General features: G+C 39.0%; 1 long non-coding RNA gene across 1 annotated transcript; it reads left to right on the plus strand.

The window, feature by feature from the left end:
* Window positions 1-532: 532 nt before the first annotated feature.
* On the plus strand, window positions 533-26,223 carry LOC133614202 (uncharacterized). The gene is made up of 3 exons (XR_009816543.1): window positions 533-631; window positions 12,052-12,208; window positions 25,922-26,223. It is a non-coding gene; the product is annotated as an uncharacterized lncRNA (long non-coding RNA).
* The last annotated feature ends 348 nt before the right edge of the window (window positions 26,224-26,571 follow it).

Raw genomic sequence — 26,571 nt, forward strand, 5'->3', positions numbered from 1 at the left:
TGCGCTTGACTGGTCAAACTAATTCCATCATAAGCTGAATCAAATCAAGTGTTGCCATTTATTGAAATTGTACTGCGTTCCACCATCGCTGTGGTCAAGTCTGCATGTAATCCTATTAACCACCCCAGAAATAGTACGGAGCAGAATTGTAGTTTCCGTCTTCTCACGCACCCACGCTCATAGCTTTGGCAGGTCCCCCCCAGGGCACCCCATGCCCGACGTGTGTGCAGGCCGGCCGGGTAATCCCTCAGGATGGGGCCTCTTGTTTTGACAGCTCCCGTGAAGCTCAGTGTCTCTTACAACACAACACAAGCTGTCCTATCCTTGGTCGCCCTAGAGGGGGATCAGGTTTCCCTGTGCGCTACGCCAGCCATTAGCTCAGAATAGAAACAATCTCAGCGCCGGGATAATGATACCCTTTGTTTGTGAGGACAATGACGTTGATAAGAGACACGGCACGCTCATGGCTTCTGACGGGAGCGCGTATAAAGTTACAGGAGGGCGCTGGACGCTGGACTAAAACCGGGCGAGTGTACGCTTACCCGGGGGCGGGCAAGACGCAGCCGATCAATCGACATGAAGACACATGCATGCTCGTCGTGCTTCTTCTGGAATGCACCAACTGTGCAAGGTCAGCAGAAAAAACTAAGAATTTGCTAATCGTAAATACTCCAATTAATCGCAGACAGCAGTGTGTGTGTGTGTGTGTGTGGTGAGGGCGGGGGGTAAGTGGTGATGTTGCTGCTAGGATCCTAGATCCTAGGATCCTGGTGAGAGTGCGGAAATATGACCATATCACACCAATTCTCAAATCCCTTCAATAGCTTCCTGTTCCACTCAGGATTGAATACAAAGTCTCCCTACTAACCTACCAGTGCCTCCATGGAAATGCCCCCCTCTACCTCAAAGAACTGCTCACCCCCAAATCCTCCACTCGACACCTCCGCTCCGGACAGGCTAACCTCCTCCAACCGCCGAGGACAAAGCTACGAACAATGGGAGACCGGGCTTTCTGCTCCGCCGCTCCCAGCCTGTGGAACGATCTCCCTGACCACATGAGGGCACCACAGACTGTGGATGCTTTTAATAAAAGGCTTAAAATCCTTCTTTTTAAAAAAGCCTTTTTTTTTAGATATATGCATACTAGTTTTAGCTATTTGGCTGTTCTAGTTTTTATTTATTTATTTATTTATTTTTATTATCTTTTTATTTTTATTTTATTTATTTATTTTTTAGTACACTGTAGCACTTTGCTCCGCCGCTCCCAGCCTGTGGAACGCTCCGCCGCTCCCAGCCTGTGGAACGATCTCCCTGACCACATGAGGGCACTACAGACTGTGGATGCTTTTAAAAAAGGCTTAAAAATCCTTCTTTTTAAAAAAGTATTTTTTTTTTATATATATATATGCATACTAGTTTTAGCTATTTGGCTGTTCTAGTTTTTATTTTTTTATTTTTTTTTAATCTTTTTATTTTTATTTTATTTATTTATTTTTTAGTACACTGTAGCACTTTGCTCCGCCGCTCCCAGCCTGTGGAACGCTCTCCCTGACCACATGAGGGCACCACAGACTGTGGATGCTTTTAAAAAAAGGCTTAAAAATCCTTCTTTTTAAAAAAGCCTTTTTTTTTTAGATATATGCATACTAGTTTTAGCTATTTGGCTGTTCTAGTTTTTTATTTTTTTATTTTTTTGTATTATCTTTTTATTTTTATTTTATTTATTTATTTTTTAATACACTGTAGCACTTTGAGGTTGTCTACTCAATGTAAAGTGCTTTTTAAAAATACAATATATTATTATTATTACTATTATTATTATTATGTTGCACCTGGGCTTTTGTAAAGTTTGAAGATTATTTTTGTGTACCATCTAAATCAGGGGTCCGCAAACATTTTGCCTCCTAAATGAAAATGTGCCAGTGGTCCGCGGGCAAAATAGCGATTTTTACCATGCAACAGCACCATGAGTGAGGAATTGTGCCTCATACTCCCATATACAGTCGTGGTCAAAAGTTGACATACACTTGTAAAGAACATAATGTCATGGCTGTCTTGAGTTTCCAATAATTTCTACAAATCTTATTTTTTTGTGATAGAGTGATTGGAGCACATACTTGTTGGTCACACAAAACATTCATGAAGTTTGGTTCTATTATGAATTTATTATGGGTCTACTGAAAATGTGACCAAATCTGCTGGGTCAAAAGTATACATACAGCAATGTTAATATTTGGTTACATGTCCCTTGGCAAGTTTCACTGCAATAAGGCGCTTTTGGTAGCCATCCACAAGCTTCTGGTTGAATTTTTGACCACTCCTCTTCACAAAATTGGGGCAGCTCAGCTAAATTTGTTGGTTTTCTGACATGGACTTGTTTCTTCAGTATTGTCCACACGTCAAGGCCACTCTAAAATCTTGATTGTAGGCTGATTTAGCCATTCCTTTACCACTTTTGACATGTGTTTGGGGTCATTGTCCTGTTGGAACACCCAACTGCGCCCAAGACTCAACCTCCGGGCTGATGATTTTAGGTTGTCCTGAAGAATTTGGAGGTAATCCTCCTTTTTCATTGTCCCATTTAAAGCACCAGTTCCATTGGCAGCAAAACAGGCCCAGAGCATAATACTACCACCACCATGTTTGACAGTAGGAATGGTGTTCCTGGGATTAAAGGCCTCACTTTTTCTCCTCCAAACATATTGCTGGGTATTGTGGCCAAACAGCTAAATTTTTGTTTCTTTTGACCACAGAACTTTCCTCCAGAAGGTCTTATCTTTGTCCATGTGATGTCAGATGAAACAAAAATTAAGCTGTTTGGCCACAATACCCAGTAATATGTTTGGAGGAGAAAAGCTGAGGCCTTTAATCCCAGGAACATTCATTAAAGAACCAAACTTCATGAATGTTTTGTGTGACCAACAAATATGTGCTCCAATCACTCTATCACAAAAAAAATAAGAGTTGTAGAAAGTATTGGAAACTTAAGACAGCCATGACATTATGTTCTTTACAAGTGTATGTAAACTTTTGATCGTGACTGTATAAATATAAGGTAGTGTGCCTAATTCACTTAACATGTAACTTAATTTTTTGAACCTCAAAACATTCTAAAAAGGTCATATTCTGTATATCTTCGCCATTTCCAGGTGTTGTTCTGTAACCAGCTCCTCCGAGATGGCTGTCAAACTTTACCCAGACAGGTTAGATATATTGAGGATGCTAAATTACAAAGTGTTTAGGACGTGGGCGAAGCATGGTGTCCAAGATTATCCTTTCCCAGGAAGTCTCGAGTGCCTTTTTTATCGGAGACTTCTCAAACCAATCACACTCTTCTGGCTTCAAAATGATAGCGCAAAATTAAATATCATCTTACGCTTTGTCAAAGATGTTTTGTAATGTAATCTGTGATATTTCTACCTAAATAAATGCTAGTACATCAATTGAGGAATAGTAATAGAACATGTTGTGGCAGTTTAAAATAAAGTGTATATTATTTTATAACACGTTCTGGTTGATAGTCCTCAATTACAGAATGTTTAGCAAGCAAAATATTACACTTTATTACTAAATAGAGAATATTAAAACATTGTCATGCAGAGATATGAACACAATTGACTTGTACAACATAGATTACATTACCAAACATAACTGACAATCAAACAGTGATCGTAACAGTCCACATTTTGTGTTATTAAAGCGTGAAACTGGAATCCAAACATGGTGTAGCTCCTCTCCTCTGAACGCAAGTGCGCCGACAGCAGGAATACAAATTGTGTATTCCTACAAAATACAGACACCCAAAAATAGTAACAAAGTGAATTTTATAGTGACAATCAATGCAAATTGCATATAAATTAAGAATGAAATTATTGAAGACTCTTGTTGGCAAATACAGTGAGACGCAGAGAGGGAGGAGGAGTGTCATTTTTTTTAATTCAAAAGTGTAGGAATCATTAATTATGAATAAAATATTTTCATAGCTAGCGCATGAAAAACCTGTTTACTTCTAAATGTTACAAACACAACAGCGCTCTAGACATGAAATAACACCATCTGCATTCTTTTAATCCAATATGCTGCCTGAGGCTGAGCCAATCAGTGGCTACGATACTGAACAGCACGCAATACTACAGTAGTACTGGACAGTACTACTGTAGTATTGATATTTTTAGTTCATTATTATTAGGGATGTCCGATAATGGCTTTTTGCCGATATCCGATATTCCGATATTGTCCAACTCTTTAATTACCGATACCGATATCAACCGATACCGATGTATACAGTCGTGGAATTAACACATTATTATGCCTAATTTGGACAACCAGGTATGGTGAAGATAAAGTTGTTTTTTTTAAATTAATAAAATAAAATAAGATAAATAAATTAAAAACATTTTCTTGAATAAAAAATAAAGTAAAACAATATAAAAACAGTTAGTAATTAATGAAAATTAGTAAAATTAACTGTTAAAGGTTAGTACTATTAGTGGACCAGCAGCACGCACAATCATGTGTGCTTACGGACTGTATCCCTTGCAGACTGTATTGATATATATTGATATATAATGTAGGAACCAGAATATTAATAACAGAAAGAAACAACCCTTTTGTGTTGGTGCACTTATTGTAAGTGTATCTTGTGTTTTTTATGTTGATTTAATTTAAAAAACAAAAAAATTAAAAAAACGATACCGATACTGATACTTTCCGATATTACATTTTAAAGTATATATCTCTAATTATTATTATTATTATTTAGCCATTATTATGCTTGAAAATTCCTAATTTAGGGCAAAAATATGTGGTGAGGGATATACTGTAAGAGTATAAATATTCAATACAAAAATTGCCTATACATTTGATCATCTTTTTTTTTTTTTGCTAATAAACTGATCGATAACTTACTTTGACATCGTAAGACAAGGTGACAAGCAGATGTTTAGCTATTTATTTTGATATAAAAAAAATATGTTGAACATTAAAGATATGCAATTGGATGCACTACTTTTTTTCCTGCCAAACTTTAAAAAGTTAATACATTTAGGAAGAAAGATGAAGTACTTTGACACACATTACTTTCATGCTTTTCATGCCAGGTCTGAGTTTGACACCTGCGATCTAATGCATGGGATTCTTGTTTTAGCACAAGATTTCACGGAATAACAGACAGGCAAATTGACGAGTCTGTTACGCATTACAGGACAGTATACAAAAACAGCGGCAAAATCTTGGCCTATGTAATATATAATAATATAATATTCAGCGTATTCTGTTTTTTTCCTCATCCTTTTTATCAAATGTATTGTTTTTTTTCTAATTATTGTATTAGTCTCTAAATTTGCTTTGTCTCTTGCTATTGTGTTTGTTTCCGTCCCCTTGCTTGGTGTGGTGTTTGTTTACATGACAACATTCCAATGTGTGCTGCTCTAAAGTGGTGTTGCTGAAAATGTTCATTCTTAAAATAAATCATATCTAAAAAAATAAAAAATAAATGTATTAGGGCATACAAAAACAGAGATTGTGCTTTCATTCAGTTAGACCAGGGGTGTCAAACTCATTTTAGATGGGGGGCCACATGGAGAAATATCGACTCCCAAGTGAGCCGGACTGGTAAAGGGATAACTTAAAAATAAAGACAACTTCAGATTGTTTTCTTTGTTTAAAAATAGAAAAAGCACATCCTGAAACTGTACAAATCATAATGTTGTTGTTTTTTGGGTTTTTTTTAAATTACCTGTTGCGGTTAATAGTATGTATACTTTATGTGTTGTTATTTATATTTCCTGAATAAATTATGTGATAATGTTCATCAGTCAACTCATTGGTGTTCATTTTCAATCTATCAAAGTAAAAAAATTATATCAAAATCAAATTACAGGATATTATTTATGTAGTTTGATCATTTTCCTCGACTGATGTACTAACATCATGTGGTTTATTTTGTACATATGTAGCGTCATCTACAAAGATACAAAGAATTGCTATTGCGACATCTAGTGGACACATTTAGAACAACTGCTTCTTTCATTAAAGGGGAACATTATCACCAGACCTATGTAAGCGTCAATATATACCTTGATGTTGCAGAAAAAAGACCATATATTTTTTTAACCGATTTCCGAACTCTAAATGGGTGAATTTTGTCGAATTAAACGCCTTTCTATTATTCGCTCTCGGAGCGATGACATCACAACGTGACGGGAAGCAATCCGCCATTTTCTCAAACACCGAGTCAAATCAGCTCTGTTATTTTCCGTTTTTTCGACTGTTTTCCGTACCTTGGAGACATCATGCCTCGTCGGTGTGTTGTCGGAGGGTGTAACAACACGAACAGGGACGGATTCAAGTTGCACCAGTGGCCCAAAGATGCGAAACTGGCAAGAAATTGGACGTTTGTTCCGCACACTTTACCAACGAAAGCTATGCTACGACAGAGATGGCAAGAATGTGTGGATATCCTGCGACACTCAAAGCAGATGCATTTCCAATGATAAATCAAAGAAATCTGCCGCCAGACCCCCAGGAAAAGAGAGCGGATGAGGGTATGTCTACAGAATATATTAATTGATGAAAACTGGGCTGTCTGCACTCTCAAAGTGCATGTTGTTGCCAAATGTATTTCATATGCTGTAAACCTAGTTCATAGTTGTTAGTTTCCTTTAATGCCAAACAAACACATACCAATCGTTGGTTAGAAGGCGATCGCCGAATTCGTCCTCGCTTTCTCCCGTGTCGCTGGCTGTCATGTCGTTTTCGCTTGCATACGGTTCAAACCGATATGGCTCAATAGCTTCAATTTCTTCTTCAATTTCGTTTTCGCTACCTGCCTCCACACTACAACCATCCGTTTCAATACATGCGTAATCTGTTGAATCGCTTAAGCCGCTGAAATCCGAGTCTGAATCCGAGCTAATGTCGCTATAAACTTGTTGTTCTATCCGCCATGTTTGTTTGTATTGGCATCACTGTGTGACGTCACAGGAAAATGGACGGGTGTATATAACGATGGTTAAAATCAGGCACTTTGAAGCTTTTTTTAGGGATATTGCGTGATGGGTAAAATTTTGAAAAAAAATTCGAAAAATAAAATAAGCCACTGGGAACTGATTTTTAATGGTTTTAACCCTTCTGAAATTGTGATAATGTTCCCCTTTAAAAAATTTCAGGTTAATTTTTATACTTAGCAAACTCATCCCGCGGCCCGGATAAAACCTGTTCGCGTGCCTGATCCGGCCCTCGGGCCATACGTTTGACACCCCTCAGTTAGACTTTATGAGGAAAAAAAAAAGTAAAAGATGCCTGTTGGGATACGCAAAGGTCGTCTATGCCTGTGCATTTGTCGTTATTTACGTGCAAGTCAAAGTTGTGACCAAAAAACGCATTAGCTATAAAAATTGGAGAGACCTTTGTACAGCAGACCTTTCACCAATATTTCAAGCCATTCCGAAGGCGACGCATAGCGGTAACCTTTTCCACGCATCGGGCTGCCTTTGGTTAGCCCCCAGGCCCCCTGGAGAATATATCTGTAGCCAACCTTGACAAGCTAAACTAGGACGCTGAAGGGGACAGAAATGAGGAGTTGGAAAAAAAAAAAAAAAACATAATGGAGGTGCGTCAGAAATCAGAGGCGAAGAAGAAGATGGATCAGCGGAGAAGTGGACGAGCTCTGCTGATTTGTACTCCGGCTGCATGTGAGCTTGTCTCCAGCTCTCTTATTGTCTGCTTGAAAACTGGAGAAATCAATACACGAGCTGTGGACTGTATACCCACATGAACTAGATCATTAAAAATATATAAATCATTAAAAAAAAAACGCTGCATGTTTCACCCTCCGACACAAAACAAGCAGTTCGACTCCTAACTACAGGCTTCGTACACCGTTTCCATGGCCAAATTCAAGCACATTTTAAGGACTTTCAAGATCAATTTTCCAGTTTTTCCAGTACCCTTGAAAAGGCGAAAACCAGTGTGACTCAATCCATAGCCTTTGAAGTGGCATAAAACACTGAAAGTGATTGTTCCTATAACCCCTTTGTTTCAAATGTTTGTTCCACATCGGGCATCTTGTCTGACTCACACCATACACAGCCTTCCTTGTCACGTATTCTTGTCATGTCTGTGTGATCATGTTTTGTTTTAGTCATGTTCGGTTTTGTTTTTGGACTTTTTGTGCACTTTTGTTTGTTTTGTCACCATAGCAACCATTAGTTTTCACCTGTCACATCACGCACCTGTTTCACGTTTTGAGTCACGCACCTGTTTTCACTAATCATGTCTGTAGTATTTAAGTTCATTGTTTTCAGTTTGTCTTTCTGGCGACATCCACATTTATGCTCTGCACATTCCTGACACTTGTTTTCATGTCCATCGTTCATGCTGCTCGTTAGTGATGGGTTGATGAGGCGTCATGAAGCGTTTCGACACATTGCAAAACTGTATTGATACTGTGTCAATACTGTGTCACTAACTACTGACATCTGCTGGACATTAAAAATCCCTACAGGCAACCTATGGACCGACTCAACTGACACTGATTTTATGACCTAGTATATACAATAATATAAACCAAGTCATTGTATTTCATTTAGGATTATTTCATAACTTCATTTAAATAAAAATATATTTTTTATCTTTTTTAGATACAGTCAATAAATAATGTGAACATGTATCATAACATGGAAATCTAAGAGAACGTGTTGTGAATGAGGATGCTTGTGGACTGGGAAATTATTTTTATTAAAAAAAAACAGTTTTTCCAACGTATTCAATTTTAGACGCTTTCTCTTCTTAGTTATTATTTCACCGGCTGTAGAAAAGACCCGCTCACAGGGCACAGAGGAGGCGTCAGTGCGACACAGTTCGCGTATCGGTCACGTGACCAAAACAGCTCATGATCGGTCACGTGACTTTCTAAAAGCGGTACGCGCACCGACACAGGGTTTTGCTCTATGAGCTCGACGCATGCGCCGATGCATCGGTGTTGCCGAACCCATCGCTACTGCTCCTTTACTCCATGCCAAGTAAGTTTTTGTTTATTAATGCCACAGTTAGTGTTTTTTGTTGTTCATAGTTTCTGCCTTTGTGCAAGTTTTGTGTTTATAGCCAAGTTTTGTACCTCCACTGTGAGCGCCTTTTGTTTGTTCCCTTTTTTTGAGTGTTAATATTAAATCATGTACTTACATTCCCGTCTCGCCCGAGCCAACTTTCCGTTGCCTTCCGGAAAAACAAAACCCAAGGACCAAGTCCTGACAATTATTCCTTTTCCCGCTATCCATCCACTAATTCAAACTGATCCAGCAGCACAATTGAAGATTGTTTTATTTACAATAATCAAGGAACAGAATATTCGGGAAACAAAATAAATGGTAGCCTATATAAAGCCGAGGTCTACAGACAGGTTAGGTCAAAGACGGTATGCTGCCAATCACGCGCCCAGCACGCTCCTGCCCCTTATAGGCCTGCGTGGGAACTTTTCACCACCTGCAAAGGGTGCACACTGACATACACATCAATCACTCAAAATAATAAAATAAACATAGATTCAAGTATGCTCTCTATTTGGCTCCTACAGCCTTGTTGTTTGAGGTCACCAAATGCTGTCTGTAGGTAAAATAGGGAAAATCTGCTTAAACCTAAGCCTAACATTGAACCAGCAGTTATCATTAACTGAATGGGGCATAGAAAACGAAGTAGAGTTTCTGTAGACTATTCAATGTCATTGGTGTTTGCAAACGTTGTTTACTTATTTGTTTGTATCATCATCATCATCATCCATGAATACATCATTCCTTACAGGAAATAACATTAATTATTATTGTTTACTTGTTTGATTGTATCATAATTCATGCATACATCATGTTCATTAAAACGACAACATCCCGGCATGATGGGCCGATGCACCACTGTCCTCTTGGGGGCGACACAGAGCCGTATTGGCATGACAACAACCTAATGTAAGGGCTCGTGCAAAGCCAACAGATCAAGCGTGTGGCTTTTAGTTTTAAAGGGGAACATTATCACCAGACCTATGTAAGCGTCAATGTATACCTTGATGTTGCAGAAAAAAGACCATATATTTTTTTAACCGATTTCCGAACTCTAAATGGGTGAATTTTGGCGAATTAAACGCCTTTCTATTATTCGCTCTCTCGACGTGACGTCACATCGGGAAGCAATCCGCCATTTTCTCACTTTCGTCGGTGTGTTGTCGGAGGGTGTAACAACACGAACAGGGACGGATTCAAGTTGCACCAGTGGCCCAAAGATGCGAAAGTGGCAAGAAATTGGACGAAATTTGTTCAAAATACGAGGCTGTGGGGAAAGCCGACGAAATGGTCAGTCGTTTGTTTCGCACACTTTACCGACAAAAGCTATGCTACGACAGAGATGGCAAGAATGTGTGGATATCCTGCGACACTCAAAGCAGATGCTGACATCAACTCCAAAACTGGACAGATCAGCTTTCAGGAAAAGAGAGCGGATGAGGGTATGTCTACAGAATATATTAATTGATGAAAACTTTATACATTACTCGCGGTTTTACGTAAATTATTATACATAAACTGTGTTTACCAATAATTTAGCTTAAAAACATTTATTTTTTTCAATCATTCGACTAGTCTTGTGTAATGCAGTATTTTGTGTCTATTTAGGTATGGTTAACCTGAGTGCTGAAATCGTGGAAAAATATATGTTCTTAGCGCGCCTGAAATGGGCTGTCTGCACTCTCAAAGTGCATGTTGTTGCCAAATGTATTTCATATGCTGTAAACCTAGTTCATAGTTGTTAGTTTCCTTTAATGCCAAACAAACACATACCAATCGTTGGTTAGAAGGCGATCGCCGAATTCGTCCTCGCTTTCTCCCGTGTCGCTGGCTGTCGTGTCGTTTTCGTCGGTTTCGCTTGCATACGGTTCAAACCGATATGGCTCAATAGCTTCAGTTTCTTCTTCAATTTCGTTTTCGCTACCTGCCTCCACACTACAACCATCCGTTTCAATACATGCGTAATCTGTTGAATCGCTTAAGCCGCTGAAATCCGAGTCTGAATCCGAGCTAATGTCGCTATATCTTGCTGTTCTATCCGCCATGTTTGTTTGTGTTGGCATCACTATGTGACGTCACAGGAAAATGGACGAGTGTTTATAACGATGGTTAAAATCAGGCACTTTGAAGCTTTTTTTAGGGATATTGCGTGATGGGTAAAAATTTTAAAAAAACTTCGAAAAATAAAATAAGCCACTGGGAACTGATTTTTAATGGGTTTAACCCTTCTGAAATTGTGATAATGTTCCCCTTTAAAACGACAACATCCCGGCATGATGGACAGATGCACCACTGTCCTCTTGGGGGCGACACAGAGTCATATATACGGCTCTGGCATGACAACAACCAAATGTAAAGGCTCGTGCAAAGCCAACAGATCAAGCGTGTGGCTTTCATTTTTAAGGAAACTTATTTGATCTTTTTCCATTTTATAATTAGCCTATTGAGTCAGACTGCTGAGAAATATGATGAACATTTCCAAGCATTGACAAGCACCAAAATTCAAGCCTTTTTCAAACCTTGAAAACACAACATTAAAACCCAAGCATTTTCAAGGTTTTTAAGCACCCGCCTGTAATTATTTGACAGTGTGTCGTCTAACAAAAAAAACCAAAAAAAACGAGACACACAAGAAGCGGATCTGTCTTGTTGTGTTGTCGAGATATCGGACTTCTCGGCTTCACAACTCCATCGGACTCAGGGTCACAGTGTTGCCTAGTAACCATAGCACAGGAGTGACCTTATCTATGCGGTCATAAAAATGTATGAAGAAGCCCCCTACACACATACACATGCCGCCTTTTCTTCAACCTCCTCCCTGCAACTCCCCCAAGTGCCTTTTCCTCCAACCAGACCACCACCCTCAATGCCCTTATCTTCCCCATCACAGAGCATCTCGCCGGGGGATAAGCCCCCCTCTACACCCCTCCTGCCACCGGAGCTCCGCACTGGCTCTGTTTATCTGCCCCCTCTTTTTTTTCCAAGACATTCACTTTGTGCTCAGAGACAACGCGCCTGACTGAGTGCGGCGAACAATTCACGGAACGAGCACAGGTGGGCGTCCGTGGGAGGCATGAAGGATGCAGATTGCGTGCTATGAAACTGACTGATAGCCGCAAGGAACGACGGGACACACTCGAGTGCAGCCAGCACACTGCAAGGTGAGTCCAGCCTTCAAGAACATGTCACCTCAGAGTGCAAGTAGGAAACATGGAGAAATATGTACAAGCTCTGCGTTCAATAACACCTGAAAGGAATATGACTGCACAATTTTTTTCCAACAAATGTAAATGTCTTTAAACCACATTAGCAATGATGCAACACACCAGGTTATTCGGTCGCTGCTGGGCCAATCACAAAGCTCTTTTAGGTTCCCCGTGATTGGCCCAGAGCACATTTTTAGCATGTGAAGAGTAGATCATTTTGTAACAACAACAAAAAAGACAAGCATAAGAGCGATAACCCTCAAACCCTACACAGTAATAATAATGACACAAACCCCAAAACCAATGAAGTTGGCACGTTGTGTAAATCGTAAATACAACCCCCGTTTCCATATGAGTTGGGAAATTGTGTTAGATGTAAATATAAACGGAATACAATGATTTGCAAATCATTTTCAACCCATATTCAGTTGAATGCACTACAAAGACAACATATTTGATGTTCAATCTGATAAACTTTTTTTGTTGTTGCAAATAATCATTAACTTTAGAATTTGATGCCAGCAACACGTGACAAAGAAGTTGGGAAAGGTGGCAATTAATACTGATAAAGTTGAGGAATGCTCATCAAACACTTATTTGGAATATCCCACAGGTGAACAGGCTCATTGGGAACGGGTGGGCGCCATGATTGGGTATAAAAGCAGCTTCCATGAAACGCTCAGTCATTCACAAACAAGGATGGGGTGAGGCTCACCATTTTGTGAACAAATGCGTGAGCAAATAGTCCAACAGTTTAAGAACAACCTTTCTCAATGAGCTATTGGAAGGAATTTAGGTATGTCACCATCTATGGTTCATAATATCATCAAAAGGTTCAGAGAATATGGAGAAATCACTGCACCAACATTGAATGCCCGTGACCTTGGATCCCTCGGGCGGTACTGTATCAAAAACCGACATCAGTCTGTAAAGGATATCACCACATGGGCTCAGGAACACTTCAGAAAACCACTGTCAGTAACTACAGTTGGTCGCTACATCTGTAAGTACAAGTTAAAACTCTACTATGCAAAGCGAAAGCCATTCATCAACAACACCCAGAAACGCCGCCGGCTTCGCTGGGCCTGAGCTCATCTAAGATGGACTGATACAAAGTGGAAAAGTGTTCTTTGGTCTCACGAGTCCACATTTCAAATAGTTTTTGGAAACTGTGGACGTTGTGTCCTCCGGACCAAAGAGGAAAAGAACCATCCGGATTGTTATAGGCGCAAAGTTGAAAAACCAGCATCTGTGATGGTATGGTGGTGTATTAGTGCCCAAGACATGGGTAACTTACACATCTGTGAAGGCGCCATTAATGCTGAAAGGTACATACAGCTTTTGGAGCAACATATGTTGCCATCCAAGCAACGTTACCAAGGACGCCCCTGCTTATTTCAGCAAGACAATGCCAAGCCACGTGTTACATCAACGTGGCTTCATAGTAAAAGAGTGCGGGTACTAGACTGGCCTGCCTGTAGTCCAGACCTGTCTCCCATTGAAAATATGTGGCGCATTATGAAGCCTAAAATACCACAACGGAGACCCCCGGACTGTTGAACAACTTAAGCTGTACATCAAGCAAGAATGGGAAAGAATTCCACCTGAAAAGCTTCAAAAATTGGTCTCCTCAGTTCCCAAACATTTACTGAGTGTTGTTAAAAGGAAAGGCCATGTAACACAGTGGTAAAAATGACAATGTGCCAATTTTGCACTGTGTTGCTGCCATTAAATTCTAAGTTAATGATTATTTGCAAAAAAAAAAAAAGGTTTCTCAGTTCGAACATTAAATATCTTGTCTTTGCAGTCTGAATATAAGTTGAAAAGGATTTGAAAATCATTGTATTCTGTTTTTATTTACAAATTACACAACGTACCAAATTCACAGGTTTTGGGTTTTGTAAAAGCATCACATATTTTGTGTTAAAACTGGGCTATTTATATGAAAAATATGTAATTGTATGTAATATTAATACCAATGTTAATTAATGGCTGGTTTATACTAACATGGCCGACATCCCTGTTCATTTCCAAACATGGGTTTTTGGGACATTTGCGTCTGTCTTGTCAAAATAGATGTCTGCAACAAATTTTGTGAGGATCCTTGAAACTGGTGGCATGAGGGTTGAATTATCCCCCAAAAAAATTAGTGCTTAAATTTTGGGGGATTGTGTTTTTGGACCACTGAAATATTACAAACTAATTTGGGTTAAGGCACCCCAAAAATGGGAGGAAACGCCAAGAATGATCATCATCATTATCGTTAGGGATGTCCGATAATGGCTTTTTGCCGATATCCGATATTCCGATATTGTCCAACTCTTTAATTACCGATACCTATATCAACCGATACCGATATCAACCGATATATACAGTCGTGGAATTAACACATTATTATGCCTAATTTGGACAACCAGGTATGGTGAAGATAAGGTACTTTTTTTTTAAAAATAACAAAATAAAATAAGAAACAAATTAAAAACATTTTCTTGAATAAAAAAGAAAGTAAAACAATATAAAAACAGTTACATTGAAACTAGTAATTAATGAAAATGAGTAAAATTAACTGTTAAAGGTTAGTACTATTAGTGGACCAGCAGCACGCACAATCATGTGTGCTTACGGACTGTATCCCTTGCAGACTGTATTGATATATATTGATATATAATGTAGGAACCAGAATATTAATAACAGAAAGAAACAACCCTTTTGTGTGAATGAGTGTGAATGAGTGTAAATGGGGGAGGAAGGTTTTTTGGGTTGGTGCACTAATTGTAAGTGTATCTTGTGTTTTTATGTTGATTTAATTAAAAGAAAAAAAGAAAAAAAAACCCGATACCGATAATTTCCGATATTACATTTTAACGCATTCATCTCTAATTATCGTCATTGCAACAGTCATAATCATGGCTATATTTCCTTTGATAATAAATTATAATAATAATAGATCCATTTAATTGTACTAGTATTTTTATTATCATCATTGTTATATTCCTAAACACTGCAGTATCATTATAGCCTTTGCACCGTTATCGCTCAGTGCTTGGGCCCTAAGTAAATGATGGTTAATGTAATAATTTTTGAAAAATATTAAACAAACATTTTTAAAACTGTTTTCTCTCGCTTTCCAGCACGGGGCGATCTTACCATGTCAGCAACTATCAGATTTAGTTGTTTTCAATCCTAAACACTCGATGTGTTTACACAATGTAAGTTTAGCAGCTTTGCATACAAACACACTTTCCCTCAAAATGAACTATGTACACATGATATGTCTGCTCTGCAGGTGGTGTGTGTGTGTGTGTGTGTTGTGATACTAAATAAAGCCTACAGTGTTACGGTTGCGCATGGTGGCAGAGACGGCAGGCGACGTGCAGGTATCAATAACTTTAACGCAGGCAAAAGCAGGTAGCACAAATGCAGATGAGACGGTTGATTGCGGGGGAATCAATTCACAGCCGGAACGCTGCCACAAACAAAATACAGACTGCAGTGGTACCTCAACTTAGGAGTGTTTCGAGATAAGAGCTGTCTCTTGGCTAAATGTTTCGTTTTAAGCCATACTTGCCAACCTTGAGACCTCTGATTTCGGGAGGTGGGTGTGGGGGGGCGGGGGGGGATTGTGGTTAAGAGGGGAGGAGTATATTTACAGCTAGAATTCACCAAGTCAAGTATTTCATATATATATACATATATATATATAAGAAATACTTGACTTTTAGTGAATTCTACCTATATATATTTACATTTATTTTATTATATATATATATATATATATATATATATATATATATATATATATATATATATATATATATATATATATATATATATATATATATATAAATAAGAGAAATACTTGAATTTCAGTGTTCATTTATTTCCACATATATGTAGCAGGTATATAATATATATGTTATGCATTCCACCAAAATTCCCTCACGTTTTATTTGATTGCTCTATTGTATTCATTGTCACTTTTATTTTGTAATTTTTTTTTCAGAAAATAGTTTGTTTTGGGAGCATTTGTCATTTTATTTTGAAGTCCTATACCTTCTTCCGGTAGTGACGTTGTCGTCCTCACTTGCTGTTGAGACATGCTGTGAGGAGACTGGTGTGCTGCAGACTCGTGTTTCGCCATCTGTTTCGGCTAAAGGCAACTACCGAGTCCCCTTGTCTTACAAGCGACACAGCAATACACAACGCAGACTCGATCCGGCTACATATACACACACATAACACTCATCTACTCATTGTTGAGTTAAGGGTTGAATTGTCCATCCTTGTTCTATTCTCTGTCACTATTTTTCTACTCATTGTTGAGTTAAGGGTTGAATTGTCCATCCTTGTTCTATTCTCTGTCACTATTTTTCTAACCATGCTGAACACCCTCTCTAATGATGCATTCTGCTTCGTCTCCTTGTTGTGTGCGCAGTTGTGCACTGCACTCTCTAAAAGCCCTAGATGTTATTGTCACATATGCCTGTACAGTAGATAGAAGTATTGCCCTGTTTAAGAGTGTCACAACATTGCTGTTTACGGCAGACAAACTGCTTTACGGTAGACGAAAACGTGACTGCTGTTGTTGTGTGTTGTTGCCGCGCTGGGAGGACGTTAATGAAACTGCCTAACAATAAACCCACATAAGAAACCAAGAACTCGCCCTCGATCATTCTACAGTTATAACGTCATTGGGCAGGCACGCTGTTTATATTGTGGGAAAGCGGACGTGAAAACAGGCTGTCGACACGTCACTCAGGTCCGCATGAATTTCGGGAGATTTTCGGGAGAAAATTTGTCCCGGGAGGTTTTCGGGAGAGGCGCTGAATTTCGGGAGTCTCCCGGAAAATCCGGGAGGGTTGGCAAGTATGTTTTAAGCTGCAAACAAAAATTTGAGCAACAAGCCTCCACACCATTAGTCGAGTGAACCCTGTAAGATACACTCATCTGGTCTTACTCGCTTGCATTAGCTTATGGCTAGAGACTAACATACCTTTGTTTTCCCGTGATAGGAATGAAGATCAATAGTGTGAAGGAAGATGGTGATGTGAACTTTGTTTATAAATTAAATTTAAAAAAAAAAGAAAAACATGACTGAGCGTGTCGCCAACTTGGCGAACCAATTCAAGCGTACCACTGCAGCATACTGACGCAGAATAAGTCTAATGCTAGCCAGGAATGTTAAAATAATATCTTAACGACAGGCTTTTATCTATGAAAATATGGGAAAGCTGCTGACGGTGTGTTTGACAGAGAAGCATCTGCAAGGAGATACTGTCGAAGTCCTCGTTCCAAGGTAAACTCTGTACATTATTATTACATTACTTCATAAAACTACTGTAGTTGTTTGAAGTACATTCGATTGCATTGTTTTTATACAATGGTTCTTATTTAAAAGTTAGTTTTTCTTTTTAAAAGGCATTTTACATTGATTGATTGATTGAAACTTGTATTAGTAGATTGCACAGTACAGTACATATTCCGTACAATTGACCACTAAATGGTAACACCCGAATATGTTTTTTAACTTGTTTAAGTCGGGGTCCACGTTAATCAATTCATGGTAAACTGGTGCCGTTTTGGAAGGCCACGCACCAATTAAATAGATTTCAACTCACTTCAATGAGAGACGTTGATTTGAAATACCAGTGTTTTGGGTAAAGAGCTCTCTCACAGAACCAATTAAGCTCGTAAGTTGAGGTACCGTATTTTCCGGACTATAAGGCGCACTTAAGATCCTTTTTTTCCCTCAAAACTCGACAGTGCGCCTTATAACCCGCTGCGCCTAATGTAAGGAATAAGTTTGGTTGAGCTTACCCACCTCGAAGCTATTTTATCTGGTACATGGCGTAATGATAAGTGTGACCAGTAGATGGCAGTCAAACATTAGAGCTAAGTGTAGGCTGCATTATGATGGCAATATGACTCAAGTAAACAACACCAACATTTTATATGTTCCATTGAAAATATAGAACATTACACACGGCGCTCAAAAATCTATCAAAATGTTTTAATACGACTTTGGTAAGATATGAAGCGCATTAAACATACAAGTATTATTATGGTGTGTGTATAAGGCAGGGGTCGGCAACCCGCGGCTCTAGAGCCGCATGCTGCTCTTTAGCGCCGCCCTAGTGGCTCTCTGGAACTTTTTAAAAAATGTATGAAAAATAGAAAAAGATGAGGGGAAAAAATATATATTTTGTTTTAATATGGTTTCTGTAGGAGGACAACTATAACACAAACCTCCCTAATTGTTATAAAGCACACTGTTTATATTAAACATGCTTCACTGATTCGAGTATTTGGCAAGCACCGTTTTGTCCTACTAATTTTGGCGGTCCTTGAACTCACCGTAGTTTGTTTACATGTATAACTTTCTCCGACTTTCTAGGACGTGTTTTATGCCACTTCTTTTTCTGTCTCATTTTGTCCAAACTTTAAACGTTGTGTATGAATGCACAAAGGTGAGTTTTGTTGATGTTATTGACTTGTGTGGAGTGCTAATCAGACATATTTGGTCACTGCATGACTGCAAGCTAATTGATGCTAACATGCTATTTAGGCTAGCTATATGTACATATTGCATCATTATGCCTCATTTGTAGCTATATTTGAGCTCATTTAGTTTCCTTTAAGTCCTCTTAATTCAATGTATATCTCATTACACACTGTCTGTATGAAATATGGCTTTTAATTTTTTGCGGCTCCAGACAAATTTGTTTTTGTATTTTTGGTCCAATATGGCTCTTTCAACATTTTGGGTTGCCGACCCCTGGTATAAGGTAAGACATATTATCTGGCCGTTTATTTCGCAATATTATGCAAAAGAAACTTTTCTTACCTTCTGGTACCTGCTGATCTGTATTTTTTCGATCTACATAAATCCTGAAAAATTGCGCGCGTCAGCCTTTGTAGTCCGTGTCGACACCGTAGTCGATAAACTTCTTATTTTTCTCTATCTTCTTGTTATGGGACATTCATCCTCCGCTGTTGCCATTTCTAATATAAAGTAGTGTAAAGTTCTTACTTATATCTGCCATGAAAGCGCTAAAACATACCGATGTAGTGAGTTTACATAATTCACCAAAGGAACTTTAGTTATTAGAGAGTTTTTTCACGGGACACATTTCGGGTGTTGTTGTTTCCGGATAAGGAGATGCTGCTCCGTTATTGATTGAAGTAAAGTCTGAATGACGTTAAAACAGTTAGTTCCATCTTTTGACACTTCTTCCACTCCCGTCCTTGCACGCTACACCGCTACAACAAAGACGACGGGGAGAAGACGCTGCCTAAGGTGAGCCACGTAAATAAAACCGCCCACAAAACGGCGCATCCGGAAGAGACTGTCAGAAAGCGGCTTGAAGATGATCTGTAAAACATAATCTATGCAACATTTTCACCAAAGAACCACCATTACATGTTATGTAGACCACAAGGAAGTGTTTTAAATTCAGAAGAAAAAAATAATAATAATATGATTCCTTTAATGCGCCCTATAATCCGGTGCACCTAATATATGAAAACAGATCAAAAATAGACCATTTATCGGCAGTGCGCCTTATAGTCCGGTGCGCCCTATGGTCCAGAAAATACGGTACTACTATAGTTGGGTCTGCTTCTAAAACTTCAAGTTCATCCTCTGTATATTCAGGTCAAAAAAGATAAGGTTTTGGATCATCAATTGTCCCAAAGTAGTCATTGTTGGCCCTCCACATCCCACCTCCCCGGATTGTAAATAATCAAATGTAAATAATCAAATGTATATACTTGTTCTTATGCTTTCTGAACTCACTTTGTTCACTGCTTGCTGTACATATCCTACCAAGTCAGACCTACACTGTTTCAATGTCCATTTCTCTGATGATGCAATTGTTGATGACTGAAGTGCTGATATCAACCCCCCCAAATAATGTAAATAATTCAATGTATATACTCTGATGACGAACTTGTGTGGTGACTGTATTATGCTGATAGTATTTATTTGTACCATGAATTGATTAACGTGGACCCCGACTTAAACAAGTTGAAAAACTTATTCGGGTGTTACCGTTTAGTGGTCAATTGTACGGAATATGAACTGTACTGTGCAATCTACTAATAAAAGCTTCAATCAATCAATCAATCAAAACTCACAAAGTCTGACATCATTAGTGGTCGTTTTTGTTGTTGTTGTTGTTGTTGTTGTTGTTGACAGAAGTAGTGTTAGATGCACCCAGGAAAAAACTTGTAATGCCTAAAATGACCAAAATACTGTTAAATGTTATCATGAATGGGTCTGTTCGTACAAGGTTATAGCACGCACGGCAAATTCCGGACTATAAGCCGCTTGGGGTGGCATGGCTCAGTTGGTAGGGCGCCCGGCAGAAGCCCTGCATCTGCCATCCTGGTCACTGCTGTTGTGTCCTTGGGCAAGACACTTTACCCACCTCCTCCAAGTGCCACCCACACTAGTTTAATTGTAGCCGAAAGTTGTAGATAGTGGGTTTCTGTCAGGTTTAAACGCTGATGACATCTATTAAAAAAGACAAGAAGCAAGGAATTAACCAGAGACAGAATTAAATTTGGCTCAATTGAGGGTAGCGCATACACCTGACGGAATACAATGATTTGCAAATCATTTTCAACCTATATTCAGTTGAATATGCTACAAAGACAACATATTTGATGTTCAAACTGATAAACATTTTTTTTTTTTGCAAATAATCATTAACTTTAGAATTTGATGCCAGCAACACGTGACAAAGAAGTTGGGAAAGGTGGCAATAAATACTGATAAAGTTGAGGAATGCTCATCAAACACTTATTTGGAACATCCCACAGGTGAACAGGCTAATTGGGAACAGGTGGGTGCTATGATTGGGTATAAAAGTAGATTCCATGAAATGCTCAGTCATTCACAAACAAGGATGGGGCGAGGGTCACCACTTTGTCAACAAATGCGTGAGCAAATTGTTGAACGGTTTAAGAAAAACCTTTCTCAACCAGCTATTGCAAGGAATTTAGGGATTTCACCATCTACGGTCCGTAATATCATCAAAGGGTTCAGAGAATCTAGAGAAATCCCTGCATGTAAGCAGCTAAGCCCGTGACCTTCGATCCCTCAGGCTGTACTGCATCAACAAGCGACATCAGCATGTAAAGGATATCACCACATGGGCTCAGGAACACTTCAGAAACCCACTGTCAGAAACTACAGTTGGTCGCTACATCTGTAAGTGCAAGTTAAAACTCTCCTATGCAAGGCGAAAACCGTGTATCAACAACACCCACAAACGCTGTCGGCTTCGCTGGGCCTGAGCTCATCTAAGATGGACTGATACAAAGTGGGAAAGTTTTCTGTGGTCTGACGAGTCCACATTTCAAATTGTTTTTGGAAACTGTGGACGTCGTGTCCTCTGGACCAAAGATGAAAAGAACCATCCGGATTGTTATAGGCGCAAAGTTGAAAAGCCAGCATCTGTGATGGTATGGGGGTGTATTAGTGCCCAAGACATGGGTAACTTACACATATGTGAAGGCGCCATTAATGCTGAAAGGTACATACAGGTTTTGGAGCAACATATGTTGCCATCCAAGCAACGTTACCATGGACGCCCCTGCTTATTTCAGCAAGACAATGCCAAGCCACGTGTTACATCAACGTGGCTTCATAGTAAAAGAGTGCGGGTACTAGACTGGCCTGCCTGTAGTCCAGACATGTCTCCCATTGAAAATGTGTGGCGCATTATGAAGCCTAAAATACCACAACGGAGACCCCCGGACTGTACATCAAGCAAGAATGGGAAAGAATTCCACCTGAGAAGCTTAAAAAATGTGTCTCCTCAGTTCCCAAACATTTACTGAGTGTTGTTAAAAGGAAAGACCATGTAACACAGTGGTGAACATGCCCTTTCCCAACTACTTTGGCACGTGTTGCAGCCATGAAATTCTAAGTTAATTATTATTTGTACAAAAAAAATAAAGTTTATGAGTTTGAACATCAAATATCTTGTCTTTGTAGTGCATTCAATTGAATATGGGTTGAAAGGGATTTGCAAATCATTGTATTCTGTTTATATTTACATCTAACACAATTTCCCAACTCATATGGAAGTTTGTAAGTGGGCCAAAACACTTAGATTAGAAAATAATCTCATGGAAATGACAGCTGTCATTTGATTATAATAATAAAACATTTAATTTGTTATTTAGTCATGTTTGGGACAGGTGTGCTCACATGTGCTACACTGAATGCTCAAGGAGTTTTTGCGTTTGCTCACGCATATGGAAAATTAGAGTGAACGTTGTTTGAGGGTATCGATAATACGCCGATAGGGAGAAGTTTTTATTTACACAATGAGTCGGGTGTGTCTTGACCTCCGCGGCGGAGGCTCCGCCGAACCCCTGAAGCCGACTTTCGATCGAACCCAGGTTAAGAACCACTGGCCTAAGCGCTGAAGAGTTGATTCATTCACCAACTTCTGCTTGTAGAGCAACGACCATCAAACAGTGCATTCATGTCGCCGTGTGTGAAAATCCAGCAGATGCCTGATGGGATAATTGCGGTTGTCTATGGCCATGAATTTAAGTCAGAAAAAACCCAAATACCATAGATAAATAGATGAATATAAAGCATAAGTGTAGGGGATTTTCTCCCTGTAAAACTTAATTAACCGCCTCATTGGCAATGTAAATAGCATGTCACTAAAAAGCACAGTGGCAGTTCCCCAGACATGCAACGCATCAGGTGGGTACCAGCGTGTTACAGCAACAAGGGATGCTGGTGGAGGGCATGGAGCCGTGCCCGGAGGCAATGGTGGAAGCGACGCCGACGTGCATGACGGCCCGTTTAGACGCCGGCCTCCGTGACTCATCTATTTGTCACGAACGCTTGAGCTATGAATGAACAAATAGAGATACACTGCACAGAGGCCAACAACAACAACATCATATTGGAGCCTGCGAGACACCATGCTTAGTCATAAATCAGCTTGGAAAGCTAGACATGGGACCAATGTCGAGTATTGTCAAGTATTGTCAAGTATTGTCAAGTATTGGTAGTACACAAGAAAATCTGACGTCAAATTTGAAACGCCAACCATTGTAAAAAAATATATTAGTTATTTTATCCACAAAAGGAGACGGTTGTATGATGAATTCTTTTTTTTCCCAAGATGGCGCCCATATATATATATATATATATATATATATATATATATATATATATATATATATATATATATATATATATATATATATATATATATATATATATATATATATATATATAAAAGAAATACTTGACTTTCAGTGAATTCTAGCTGATATATATGTATATATATATATATATATATATATATATATATATATATATATATATATATATATAAGAAATACTTGAATTTCAGTGAATTCTAGCTATATATATATATATATATATATATATATATATATATATATAAATATATATATATATATATATATATATATATATATATATATATATATATATATATATATATATATATATATATATATATATAAATAAAAGAAATACTTGAATTTCAGTGTTCATTTATTTACACATTTACACACACATAACAATTCTCTACTCGTTGTTGTATGAACTGAAATTCTTGTTTTCAATCATTTAAGAACTTGCAAGCGTACTTCTTCTTACTCGTCGCCGCCATGACCGTCTCTTCTTCGATCTCCTGCTTCGTCTCCTTCTTGTTGTGTGTGCAGTTGTGCACTCTCCAAAAGCCGTAGATGTTATGACTAGATTGGGCCGGCACGCTGTTTATATAGCGGAAAAGCAGACATGACAGGCTGTCCTCACTCAGGTCCGCACAGACCTGGAGGGGGCGTGCCTTAGTTGTCCGGCTGGAAATCGGGAGAAATTGGGGAGATTGGTTGTCCCGGGAGATTTTCGGTAGAGGCGCTGAAATTCGTGAGTCTCCCGGAAAATTCGGGAGGGTTGGCAAGTATGATGGCGCCGCTGTAGTGGCTGCTGGTGGCAGGAGCTCTGTGCTCTTGTATCATCCTTTTGTCTCCCTGATGTTTCCCTCTTGTTTTCATGTGTTTTTGGGTTTTTTGCCTTTTGGTTCGGGCCCCTTTGGGACTGTGTGACAAGGGGTGGCACTTTCGTGACTTCTGCTGTGCTTTTTTGTGAACTTCTGGATCTGTCTCCCGGGAACCTTTTGGCCATGGAGACCAGCTGCTGGGTCTCTGCCGCACCAGAGTCCGTTTGGAGAGACTGGAGGAGGTGTGGATGAAGAGACAGGGCTGGAGAGCTGGCGCTGAGCGTCGGGACCGACAAGCTTCACAGTGTCGTGGCTGAATGAGCAGGTATCGGACACCTCGGTCTCCTTAGACGCATCCTCGCTCAGTCATGCGGACTGGACACTGGCAGAGACTTGGTGGGCGGCTGAGGGTGGAGTCGGCTCTCTTGGTTGCTTTGTTGGGTCTGCTCCTGTCTCTGGCCATGCTCCCCCCACCCCAGCAGACGATGGCGTGGAACACCGCAGAGGCCACCACAGTGTGTATGGGTGTTGAAATTATGTTTTTGTTTGGTTGCTTGTAGAGGTGTGGGAAAAAATCGATTCGAATTCGAATCGCAGTTTTCACGTTGTGCGATTCAGAATCGATTCTCATTTTTTTTAAATCGAATTTTTTATTTCTATTTTTATTTTTATTTTTTTTAATTAATCAATCCAACAAACATAGTTTGTCATTACTGGCACATTACTTAAAATAACAGGCGGATTGTGTATTTACAGATAATGTCTTCAATTCTACAGTTTTATAAACTATTTTAAAAAAAATAGAAAAATTACAGTAGAAATTTAGAGTAAATTAACCATAAAAATTGGATTTTTTTTTTTACAGTGTATATACAAAGAGGGTCAAAGTAAAGGATATTAAATGAGCTCAAATATACCTACAAATGAGGCATAATGATGCAATATGCCCATACAACTAACCTAAATAGCATGTTAGCATTGATTAGCTTGCAGTCATGCAGTGACCAAATATGCCTTATTAGCACTCCAACAAGTCAATACCATCAACAAAGTGCACCTTTGTGCATTCACGCACAGCATAAAACTTTTGGTGGACAAAATGAGACAAAGAAGGAGTGGAAGATTTTACATGTAAACAAACTGTTGCGTCACAGTCCACACTATGGTGAGTTCAAGAACCGCTGAAATTAGTAGGACAAAACGGTGAAATCAGTGAAGCATCCACATAAACATATTAAACAGTGGGCTTTTCTAACAATTGGCAATGTTTGTGTCATGTTTGTCCTCAAACAAAAAACATAGTAAAACAAAAATAATATTTTTTCCCTCTATCTCTGTCCATTTTCAATCCTTTTTTAAAAATGCTCCAGGGAGCCACTAGGGCGGCACTAAAGAGCTCTAAAAACAACTGTACTGTTCAATAAAACAATGTATTATTGTAAAATGACTGCAACACAAAGCAATAGGGTGCAGCTCTCATGGTTGTGTTGTTCCGGCCAAGAAGAAGGCGCTTGTGTGCGTGTGCAGCCCACTCTCCTCCTCCTCTCTCATCAGCTGTAACGATCAGAGCTCAGGATTAAGCAGCAGTGTCCCAGTAAAGAAGATTTGTGCTGCCGAATGTAGGACCACAGCTTCTCCTAATCTGCCTAATTTGCTCACGCAGGCACACATGATGCTGATGCTGCTGCAACACATCCGCCTCTGAGGGGAGGCGAAACAGTGGAGGACAGCGCCTTGCTGTGGCCGAAAGTTGAATTGCAAGCAGTTAAGGACGCACATTTTAATAGACAACCCATCCAATTCTAATATTTTAGTCTTTTACAACACTTATAAATAAGTCTTAAAGTGTATTAGAACAATTTTATTGCTAGAATTTGTACAGTTTAAAAGTACTTTTTCTAAGCCTTCCTGGGAAGACACTGCTTTGTGTGACTGTAGCTTCAATGCTAATGCATACTTGCCAACCTTGAGACCTCCGATTCCGGGAGGTGGGGGGGGGCGTGGTTGGGGGTGGGGGGGCGTGGTTGGGGGCGTGGTTAAGAGGGGAGGAGTATATTTACAGCTAGAATTCACCAAGTCAAGTATTTCATATATATATATATATATATATATATATATATATGTATGTGTGGGGAAAAAAAATCACAAGACTATTTCATCTCTGAAATAGTCTTGTGATTTTTTCCCACACATACATATATTGCGCTCTACTACGGTATCGAGCACTATTTTTTGGATAACCTTATTAAGACATATATATATATATATATATATATATATATATATATATATATATATATATATATATATATA

The sequence above is a fragment of the Nerophis lumbriciformis genome, linkage group LG17 (assembly GCF_033978685.3).
Source record: "Nerophis lumbriciformis linkage group LG17, RoL_Nlum_v2.1, whole genome shotgun sequence".
NCBI lineage: Eukaryota > Metazoa > Chordata > Actinopteri > Syngnathiformes > Syngnathidae > Nerophis > Nerophis lumbriciformis.